This window comes from Typopeltis vanoorti, chromosome 5 (assembly GCF_054136105.1).
Source record: "Typopeltis vanoorti isolate ZY-2024b chromosome 5, IOZ_Tvanoo_1.0, whole genome shotgun sequence".
Taxonomy (NCBI): Eukaryota; Metazoa; Arthropoda; class Arachnida; order Uropygi; family Thelyphonidae; genus Typopeltis; species Typopeltis vanoorti.
Window position 1 is genome coordinate 92378890 of NC_143553.1, and position 12021 is coordinate 92390910.

Below are 12021 nucleotides of genomic sequence, written 5' to 3' on the forward strand. Positions count from 1 at the left end.
GTGCAACGTGAAACCAAATATGCGGTGTGAACAGTAGATCCAATAATCGACGGTGATCTATGCTACAGATCACAGACGAGGACTACTCCAAGACGACTGCCAAAAGCCATTCAGCAAGACTAGGATGTAGGACCAAGGAAAGCAGTCAGCAGAACCGCCAGAAGTCATCCAGACTGGTAGGACTGTATTTGTTTCTACGAATTTGTGAGTAGATTTTTTATATGTTGACGCTGCAGTTGTGATCAAGAATTGTATCTCCACTGAACATAGCTTTATTAAAATTAGTGAAGTCACTATAGGAAGTAATTGAGGCTGAAAGTCAGCTAATATATTTATTGAGAAGAATATTAGCCAGTGATATTGATTCTGACAGCCAGAAATTGTCTAGAGTCAGTAAAGCAAGTTTTTCTTAGTTGTGAATTGCAGGTCTATATTGTAAGTTTACGACTTTAAGTTTAAAGCAGGAATTAGAGAGAATTTGTTTAATATTGTATTGTGCTTAAAGTAAAATAAACATGCTTTGTGTGTTTAAAAACTATTGCCTGATTTTTGACCAATGCACTGTCTCACAAAAATAACTGAATCTGTGTGCTTGAATTAGAGAAATTGCCACGACTGATTATTTAAGGTATTATTTTTGAACGTGATCTATTCTGTAATTGTTACAATTATTCTTCTTCTGCCATAACATTAATTCAGGGTGGTGCAGTCGAAAAAACAAATAAATTTTCCCTGAATTATATTGTGTGGGAAATAGTTAACACTGGATCCGTGAATTGTCTAGTCTAGAGGTCTTTTCACTAACAGTGCTAACACTTGTAGGTAGTATAAAGGATCACAAGCGGGGACTAAATTAATCGACTTAAGATAGAAAAGAGTAAAGAGAACTTAACAGAAAGATTTAAACGAGTAGAAGTAAGGTAGACATAAGAAAGAGAATAAGATAAATAAAATCTTAGAATATAACTAATGGTGCAGTTTGACAAATTAAGCAATAATTATATCATCATAAAAATAATTACTTGCAATCATGGAAGAAGATTTACAATGAATTTCGGATAAAGGACGAATGTATAAAATTTGGATTAAACGTACATATAGACAAAACAAAAATGATGCAGACAGGAAAAAGAAATACCAATCTGAAAATTGAAATTGATAGTAAGAATCTAGAGTAGGTAGAAAACTTCAACTACCTCGGAGATGTAATTGAGTACAACGGTGAAATTACAAAAGATATAAACAGATGAATTAGTCAAGCATCCCAATCCTTTGGACAACTTAATAAAATGTGAGACATCAAAAAGTAACAAAAGAATCTATGAGACAATGATCCTCCCTGTAAACCTCTATGGAAGTGAATGCTGGAATCTCAGAAAAAGCTGAAGAGAAAAAATTAACTACTGAAATAGGTCAGCTAAAAAAAAAAAAGTTTACTTGAGGTATCGCTGATGGATAGACTAAGAAACGAAGTCATAAGGAAACGACTAAAACAAGAAATGACAATAATAGACAAAATCCAAGAAAGAAGACTGTGATGGTTTGGCTATGTGACCAGAATGGAAACAGATTACCAGCTGAAGTCCTGTATACAACAATGGAAGGCAAAAGATTGAAAGGGTGGCCCAGAATTAGATGGAGAGACAAAATAAAAGAGGCCATGAAAACCAAATTACAACAAGCAACACCAAACTGGACAGAATTGTTCTGACTCTCCAGGGACAGACAGAAGTGGAAAAAGTTCATTCAGCCTCATCATATACCATCATCAGATGATGGAAGAAAGAAGAAGAAGAATGGCTGGCCTTGTTGGCCAAGTGGTTAGCTGATCTGCTCTCTCTCCAGCCAAAAGGCTGCAGGTTTGAATCCTGCTGTGGGCTTGGATGTTTGTGATTGTCTGTGAAAATACTAGTGGTGGGCGGTAGATGGCACTGGTGTAGTTGCAGTTCATTGTGGATTGTGAGTAGTGGAGACAGAGTTGTAGAGTAGGTGCCCTCCCTCGATGAGTCTTTGGACTTCCTGGAGGTGTCACATAATAATAATGAATCTGGCCTTAAGACTACATTTTGACTACAGCATGCAGATCTGGTCACCTGGGTTTTTTGGTGATGAGGAAGACGTGGAGAGGATCCATTGGCGAGTGACCAAGATGGTATCAGGTCGATGGAATGAACTGAGAACAGGTTGAAGATTTGTGGGTCACAGAAATTGGTTGATAGGCAGAAAAGGGATGATACGATTGAGGCCTATACAAATTACTAAAGGATTTCTACAAGATTAATACAGAGGAAATTTTTCAGAACAGATTTGGTTGTGGGAGAACTAGGGACTATCCTTGGAAACTGAGCAAGGGTGTTAAAACAATTTACAATTATGAATCTTTTTACAATTGTTTCTCTATTTTAATATATTATTAGTTTTGGTTTCGTAACACGTATATCGGCACTAGTGATGTGCCCATTATTGATATTATTATTGTCAAAATTTAAACCATTTGAAATTGATATATTTACTAGATTCTGTTAGTTGTGTTACTTTAATTTAAAATTGTTAACTGTTATTTGTGGTGGTTTGTTTAGACATTCTGTTTGCACTAATGGAGATGTGTCGGCCATTATGCTACTTCCTCTTGCCTTTTATATGCAGTGCACATGCTCGCCAAGGAGATTGATGGGTGATTGACAGCTGACAGAGAGCATTCAGTATCGGAGTAACGAGACAAAAAAAGTAGAGAGCTAATGGAAATTTTGAGAGCGGCAATTGGAGAATTTTGTTCTTAGGAAGTTTTTATGTTTTATAGTTGGGAGAATATTAATAGAAGATTCTGAAAAGGAATTAGAACTATGAGTCTTTAAACTGGAAGAGTTGAGACTGTCAACAAGTTAAGTAAATAAAAGCAGATATTGCAGTCGATGTTCTAATTGAATGTTTGAGGAAATGCAGAATACAAAGTTTTATCTTCTGTCTTAAGGACACCAGATTACTATGAAAAAACAGTTGGTGAAATTTGAAACTGTAAAGTGGCTTATCATGAAGAGCTCAGCTTAGATATGTTATTTATGAAGTAGTAGAAGAAACTTCTTTCTCTGATACAAAATTAAGTAAATTATGTGACAAATAGAACTACAAGAGGTAAGAATATTTATACTTCACTGAGACAGGAGGAATAATATTGTATGTTACATAAGGGAGATAAAAAAAGGATCCCATGGAAAAGAAGAAAATTTATATTTTCAGAAAAGGCCCTAACAAAGGGCCTTTTCTAAAAAAAAACTGACTAACAAGAAAACTGACTCTGAACATTTTTGTTGTTGTTGTGAAAGCAAGGTGTTTAGTCTGGTAAATGTGATTAAGTATATGTCAAACAATTTATTTAATTTATTCGTGCAAACAATGCAATAATAGAATGAGTTCAGTGTTACTGACTGGATGAGTGATGCAAACGTGCTTTTCCTTTGTCTGTAAAAGAAAATTTGTGAATGGGATTGTTATGAGCTTTACGCTCGCCCTTTTGGAGCAGTGGGATTAGTTGTGTTCGGCTGGGAGTAGAATTGACTCGAGTGTTTTGTATTTGCAGTGGTCTGCTTCATTGTAGTTTGAATGTGTGCTTATCCTGGTGAAGAACTTTTCTGCTAGATTGAGAAGAAGGGAAGAGATGTAAGGAACTCTGGCCTGTCGATGGATCTGGGTATTTCTAATAAACCATGGGGAATCTAGAATCATCCACAAGCATAATTTATTTTGAATTCTCTGCAACTTTAGAATGTTTGTCTTTAAGATATGGCTCCATGCTGGGGAAGCGTAAGTAATTACCAGGCATATTACCATTCCAGTATATCAGTAGTTGGTTCTATATGTCTAGTTTGCTGCTGCAATTAATCATGGGGTAGAGTTGAGCTGTGACTTTGGATGTCTTAGAACCTATGAATTTGATGTGGCTGTTAAATTTGAGTTTTTTTTGTCAAGTTGTACTCCAAGATATTTGGTTTCTGCCATGGAATCTTTTCTCCAAAGAGCTGGATGTCATCTTTGCTGGAGACCTTCCTTCTGGAGAATAGTATGGCTAAACTTTTATGGGAATTTACTTGGATCCTCTAGTCTGCGAACCACTTCTCCAGTGTAGTGATACTGTTCTGGAGTCTTCTGACTGCCAGTTGGGGGGCTGAGATCCTGTTAGTATTGCCATGTCATCTGCATATAGGGCTGTGATGGTTATTCTTGGGTTTTGTGGGATGTCTGCTGTGTAGATTGAGAATAGTACAGGGGCCAACAGAGAGCCCTGCAGAACACCTGCTAAGATTTTGCGTCTGGATGAAACTATTCCGTTTACTTTCACTTGCATGTATCTTTCACTGAGGTATGCTTTAATTATCCTTATTAAATTTATTGGCATGTTAGCTTCTATAAATTTGTAGAGAAGGCCCTGATGCCAGACCTTATCAAAGGCCTTTGTGACATCTAAAAATACCACGGCTGTGTGCAGGTTCCAAATAAATCCATTTGTAATATGTTCTGCTAATCGGTGGATTTGTTGTATTGTTCTGTGTTCTCTACAGAATCCGAATTGTTCACTTGGGATGATTCCAAGCTTATCTGTTGTTTCTTGTAGCCTTGAGAGGATGGCTTTTTTAGTAACTTTTCCAAGGTTGGATAATAGACTAATGGGTCTGTAACTTTGGGGGAGTTTGGGGTTATTTCCTGGCATTTTTAATGGTATGATATCAGCAGTTTTCCAAGCTATGGGAAAGTGCTGGAATCTTACGATTGTGTTAGTTATGTTGACCAGATGCACTATGGCCTTTCATGGGAGCAGCTTTATTATTCTGTTGGTGATGCCATCTGGACCTGGAGCCTTTTGATGATATTGATTATTTCTGATGGAGTAGTGGGGGGTGATGGATTCCAAGTTGTCCTTTGGTAGTTTTAGGGCTCACTTGACCTGTTGGTGAGCTTTTAAATGAGGTTAATATTTAAGTTATCGTATGATGGACTGCATTGTTTTTCCAGGTTATTAACTAGAGCTTCTGCATTTTCTTTATCTGTATGTGCTATTCCATGCTTAGTTTGCATGGGGTGGGGGTGGGAGAAATAGGAGCTGACTTTTGGTATGAAGGGTTCTTAGGAATTTCCAGATTTTATGATCCTCTGGGTTGAGTGCTGTTAGTTTGGTTTCCCATTCATGATTTCTGTGTTTTTTAAGAGCTTATCTGACTTGCCTGTTTAAGTTGTTTAGAAATGTTTTGTCTTGGGGGGGGGGGGCTCGGGTTGTAGTATCTCTTTCTAGCTTTGTTTGTAGTTCTGATTAGGTCCATGATTTCCTCTTGGATCCGACTGGCTGAGTGGATGACTGGCTTTAGTGACTGATGCTATTGCTTTGTTGATTTGATTTGTTAAGTTATTCATGGCTTTGTCTATCTTCTCTTTTTTGTGGATGACGGGTGCTGGGCCGATGTGCTCTGGGAAAATTTTGGATTACTTGTCCCATGCTATGAAGGAGTGCAAGGGGGGGGAAAGAGAAAGTTGATTTTACATGCCTAGTTTAAGCTTAATGCGGTTATGATCTTATGATAGCTCGTTTATCGTTTCCAGTTGGTATTGATATCTGATGTTTCTGAGAATGATGATGTCTAGTACATCTGAACTTCCTAAAGGGCTATGGTGGGTGGGGCTCGTTGGGTCCAGACAACAGCAGAGTTGAGTGTTGTAAAGTTGTTTTTATTGATTGCGGTGCTAAACCACACTGTATGAATATCATTAGGGAAATGCTTGGTGGATTGTATGCTGCATAAATTTTGATTCTGCCAGCATTGACTTCTATGCCAGTTATCTCCAGATTCAAGGTTTGTGGATTGGTTATGACGTTATGGCTTAGATAGTTTTTAATATAAATGGCAGTGCCTACTCCAGAGGTGCTGAGTCTGTCAGTTCTGTACATGGAATAAATTCTGAGATTTGGATTATTAGATGGCCTGAGGTGTGTTTTGTTGATTAATATTATGTCAGGATTATATCTGTGTGCAAACTCTTGTAGCTCCAGGATCTTGTTGTTCAGACCATTAGCATTCCAATCTGTGATCAGGAAGGAGTTTGTTTAGAATTTCCTTTTATTCATGACTGAGGACTCTCAGAATTTAGTGTGCTCCTTACAGGAATCTCTTTGTTGCAGATGATGGACTGGTTTTACTGAATTCATATAGCATGGCAGCTAGTGAGGTAGTCAATACTGATGTTAGGTTTGGGTTTACTCGCTCATGAGATGCTGATTTTTGAGCATCACCAAACATTTGGCATCTGTGCCACTGCCCTGCTGAAGCCTTCTTTCTGAGTGACTCTGTTGTAATTCTATGAATTCAGAAGAGATTCTATGTAATTCAGAAGAGATTCAGAAGTAATTCTATGAATTCAGGGCAGTGGCACAGATTTGGCATCTGTGCCACTGCCCTGCTGAAGCCTTCTTTCTGAGTGACTCTGTAATTCTATGAATTGCAATTCTATGAATTCAGAAGAGGATCTATGAATTGACAGCTGTCTGAAGACAGCTGTCAATTCATAGATCCTCTTCTGAATGTTGGTAATTTCAACCATTGCTAGTGGCATTGGTCTTTTATTGGATCTGAGCATCCTACTTGATTTGATTAGGGTCAGTGCCCTGAATGATGAGGTCTGCAGTGATTTCATCAGTAGCGATGCCCTCAGCAATCCTATGAAGCACCACCTTGAGATTTCTCTCTCTTGTTAAAGTGAAGGTATGGTAAGGCAACTTTGAGTTGTCCATCAATTTTGTCATCTGCCTATAATGTGACAGGGTCATGTTGGATTTTCACCCCTTCATAGGTGTTTTTAGCCCAGGAGTAGGTGATATTTTGTTCCCTGAGAATCAGCAAGACTAAGGTCCTTGTCCCATAATATAACTGGGGGGGGATAAGGACCCTTTCCTTGTCACTCAGGACATCTCGTGTTGGAGAGTCCTCCTCCATTCGATCCTCTAAGGTCCTATGCCTTTTATTTGTGTATTCTCCCTGGGAGTGTCGCTGAATCTTAAGTGGTGGAACAGTTGTGATTTCGCTTTCTGTGTCTTCATCCTCACCATCGGGATCATTTATTTGTGCATACAAATTTAAAAATCCTGTCCATTTGGATTCAGACTTCAACAGCTTCTTGAACAGGTCAAGCACTTGATCTGTGTTCCAGTTATGAATAATATCATTAATATTTTTCATACTTGATCGTCCAGTGCCTGCTGGTTGGAATTATTTCCGGTCTCCAAAGAATTATTGAGTTTCTTCGCAAATAATCCTGTAGACCCAAGAGCCTACTAGTAAAGTCCCATAGATCAGATGACCTACCAGCAAAAATCGTATAGCCCTGAAAATCTACTAGTAAAATTCTGTGAATCAGAAAATAAGTAGTGTTGTAGGAGTGCTGTGCTCTCACTTGGCCTCAACTCTAATTTCCTATCTCCCTATGAAATCTAGCATCCACCACTAGTCTTCATAGCAAGTGGGGCCTTACACAGCTATTTGTCCTCATTCACTTTTTGTGCAGAGGGGGGGGGGGGAGAATGTATGTTTCGAGTTGGGTAGAAGCCAGTGCAATGTGAGAATCACCAAACACCTCTGAAAATGAAAACTGTGTGTCTTTTCATTTACACTCAAAAATCCACTCTCACTTAGGCAATCAATTTCTCTTCCACTCATAATCAATCACTCATACCAATCTCCTCCTTTAATCACACTAATCTGTTATCAATCTCGCAATCAATCAATCCACTGCTAATAATGGAATGAGTCCAAGAATGAATGATTTTAATATTTTTGGATAAGAAAATCTCTAAAGTGTATAGATTTATTTTAGAAGATCTTGGATCCAGTTATTTTTGTAGTTATGTAATTTTATTTAACGCGTATATATTGTTTTAGTTTCATTAAATGTATATATTTTTTATTTTGGTCTTGAATCAGTGATTTTTTGGTTTCTAAAAGAAATAGTTAAGTCATTGCACCAATCGGAATTACCCTTGTGTAATTAATAAACACATGGAGTAAAAATCTCTTTTCAGAGATAAAGTAAATGATAAAATAAACAATGGCACAGCTGACAGGTTTTTTTTTTTTTTTAAATAACTGGAACAGCTGATTACAGAAATTAATAAATATAACAGATACATACAAATTATTGAAGGTATTTTACAAAATTAATACAGAGTATAAAAGTAATCATGATTTAAAATGATGAATGTTTTTACAAATTGTTTATGTTGTATTATTAGTTTTGGTTTCATAACACTTTTATTGGCACTTGCGATGTGCCCTTTATTGATATTATTGTCAAAATGAAATGTAAAACGTTTAAAATTTTATGTACTTAACTAGATTCTGATAATGTTATTTTCAGTCTTTTTATTGTAATTTAAAATGATTAAGTGTTATGTTTTGAAAAGACTTTCTCTTTACGCTAACGAGACAATGTGTGTCAGCCATTACACGTAACTTCTCACTTACATGGAGTGCACATGCTCGACAAGGAGATTGATGAGTGATTGACAGTTGACAGAGAGAACTTTGGAATGATGAGAGTAATGAGGAAAAATAAGAGAGAACTAATGGAAGTTTAAGAAAGCAGACTGGGGAAACTTTGCTCTTAGAAGTTTTACATGACCGTAGTAAGAATATTAATAGAAGATTCCAAAAAGGAATAGTATAACTGTGAATCTTTAAATTGGAGGAGTTGAGACTGTCATGTATTTCGTAAATAAAGGAAGATGTTGTAGTCGATGTTCTAATTGAATATTTGCAACAGGAAACGTTTGAGGAAATGTTGATTGGAAAGTTTCATTTGTCTTAAGGATGCCGGATCTATTTGTTATTTCTACTGGAAAAGGCAATGAAATTAACTCTACTTAGATCTTTTTTTTTTATGAAGTTATAGAAGAAAAATTGTGCATCAAATAGGTAGAACTGCAAGAGGTAAGAAATATTTATACTTCAGTGAGACAGAAAAAATAATATTGTGTGCTATATAAGGGAGAGAAAAAAAAATGATCCTATGGAAAAGAAGAAAATTTTTATATTTTCGGAAAAGGTGCTGACAATGAACATTTTGTTATTGTGAAAACAAGGTGTTTAGTCTGGTGGACGTGACTATAAGTATATGTTAAACAATCCAGTAATAGAATGAGAATAATGAACGAATAACGTTTCTGGCGAGTTGGGTGAAGCAAAAATGCTTTTCATATTCCCTTTTGTATGTAAAAAAAGAACTTTGAATGGAGTGTTTATGAGCTATAAGCTCACCCAATGAGGGCAGTGAAATTAACTGTGTTCAGTTAATTATATATTTTTATATTTTTAGCTTTCTGCTTCACTATATTCCAAAGTTTCCTTGATCAACTGGTTTGGGTCGTTACTTGTCTTGGTAAAGAACTTCTCAGCTAGATCTAGGAAAAGGGAGGAGATGTAAAGAATGTTGAGTTCTCTATTGATCAGGGAGTTTCTAATAAACCAAGGAGCATCTAGAATCATCCTCAGGTTTGTTCTGTAATCTCTGTAGTTTTTGAATATTTGTATTTGTGGTGTGGCTCCATGCAGGAGATGCGCAAGTGATGACCGGTCTTATTACCATCTTGTAAATTATTAACTTTATTTGTGTATCCAGTTTGCTTTTTCTGTTCATCACAGGGTAGAGCTGTGCAATTACTTTGGATGTCTTCGAGGCAATGTGTCTTATATGATTGCTGAATTGGAGTTTTTTTTTTTTTTATCAAGTATCACGCCAAGATTTTGACTTCAGTCTGCCATGGAATCTTAACTCCCAAAAGATGAATATACTCCATACTATGGATTTTCTTTCTAGAAAACAGTATAGCTGAGTTCTTTTGGGGGTTTACTTGAATCCTCCAGCCTGCTAGCCATTTTTCTACTATATGTATACTGCTTTGAAGTCTTCTAGTTGCCATTTTGGGGCTAAGAGATCTTGCCATTAATGAAGTATCATCTGCATATAATGCAGTGAATGTTGTTCTTGGATTCAGAAGGATGTCTGCTATGTAGATTGAGAACAGGAGACGGGCCAGAAGAGAGCCCTGAGGTACGCCTACCAATACCTTGCATTTGGACGAAACTGTTTTGCCGATCCTGACCTGAATATATCAGGTATGACTGGATTATTTTTGTTAACTTTATTGGCAAGTTAAATTTTATGAGTTTGTAAAGAAGGCCTTGATGCCATACTTTGTCAAATGCCTTCTCAGCATCGATGAAGATGGCAGCTGTATGGAGTTTCCAATTATAGCCTTTAGTGATGATCTTCACTAGCTGGTGTACTTGTTGAACTGTGCTATTGGCCTTGCAGAAGCCAAACTACTCGTTCGGCAAAATTCCTAACTTATCTGTTTCTGTTTGAAGCCTTGTGAGGATCACTTTCTCTGTCACCTTTCTGAGGCTGGACAACAGGCTGATAGGTCTGTGGCTTTCGGGGAGTTGAGGGTTTTTTCCTGGCTTCTTCAATGGCATGATGTTGGCTGTCTTCCAAGCAGTGGGAAAGTGCTGGTACCTAAAAATAGCATTGGTAATGTTGACGAGATGGACTGTGACCTTTCTTGGAAGTAGTTTTATTATTCGGTTGGTTATGCCATCTGTTTAGGTGAGTTAAGATATTTATTATTTCTGCCAGAGTAGTGGGAGTGATATGTTCTGAATTATCAATATGCTGTCGTAAAGTTGTCCTAACATGACTTTGAATCTTGTGTACAAGGTTAATATTTAGATTTGCATAAGATGGATTGCACTGTGATTCAAGTTTATCTATTAGTGCTTCAGCTTTATCTGTATGAACAATCCCTTTCTTGGTTTGTATAGGTTGCTTTGGTTTTCCATTGATAATTTCTGTGTTTTTGAAGGGCTTCACGAACTTATCTGTTTAGGTTGTTCAGTACTGTTTTGTCTTGTGGGACTCTTGTATTATGGAATCTCTTTCTGGCTCTGTTTTTTGCTTTAATTAGGTCCATGATTTTCTCTGGGATACGGTTGGTTGGGTGGAAGACAGTAGTTTGCCTGACTGATTCTATTGCTTTCTGAATTTGGATAGTTATTTACTGCTGAGTCTATCTCTTCCTTTTTACTGATGTTGGACACTGGCCAATATAATCCGAAAGAACCTGGGCTAACTTGTCCCATGGTATGAATGTGTGCAGGGGGAGAGAATTGATCTGATGAACTTAGATTAAGCACTATGGGTCAGAAGATAATAAATTAACTGTTTCCAATTTGTATTGGTATCTTATATTTTTAAAAATAACGATTTCTAGCACATCCAAGCTGCCTTATGGGCTGAAGTTGGCAGGCTTGGTAGGTCCTGCCACAACAGCAGAGTTGAGCATTGCGTAGTTGAATAGCATGTAGCCTTTGGTGTTAATTGAAGAGCTGTACCAAGCTGTGTGTTTTGAATTGAGGTCGCCTGCTATTATTATGGAGTCATTGGATCAGAGTATGGAGTCCAGATCTGTTGTCAGCAGAGGAATGCTCAGAGGATTATAAGCAGCATAGATCTTGAGACTGCCAGTGTTACTGGTATGCAGCTCCACACTGGTCATCTCGGTTTACGGTTTGGGGATTGGGTATTGTATTATGATTTAGGTAACTCTTGATATATATGGCTGTACCTCCACCTCTTGCACCAAGTCTATCATTTCTGTACATAGTGTAGCCATGGATTCTAGGGCTATTAGCTAGTCTTAGGTGTGGTTCACCAATCAAGATGATATCAGCACTGAGACGAGTCACAAATTCTTGAAGTTCCAGGACCTTGTTTATCAATCCATTTGCATTCCATCATGATTGACTTTGGTTTGAATTTTTTACTCATGACAGATGGGTTTGAGTAATTGTTTGAGTGCCTTGCAGGAATCTCTTTCTGGAAGATAGTGAAGGGCTTGTTTTGCTGAATTCCTGCAACATGGTGGCAAGCGAGGCAGTTAAAACTGATGTTAGGTTTGAGCTTGCTCGCTTGAGAGATGTACGAATC

The 12021-nt window shown here is 37.3% G+C and overlaps 1 protein-coding gene across 6 annotated transcripts in view; it reads left to right on the forward strand.

Moving 5' to 3' along the window:
• LOC150106651 (leucine-rich repeat-containing protein 14-like) overlaps positions 1-12021 on the forward strand; it is a 168153-nt gene that overhangs the window by 44037 nt on the left and 112095 nt on the right. For 2 of the 6 annotated variants that reach the window (XM_090392606.1, XM_090392608.1), the window contains exon 2: positions 9352-9527. The exons of the other annotated variants lie outside the window; for them this stretch is intronic. The gene's annotated coding sequence lies outside the window, so the exon portion shown is untranslated. The remainder of the gene's footprint in view (positions 1-9351; positions 9528-12021) is intronic. 6 annotated transcript variants of the gene reach the window in all.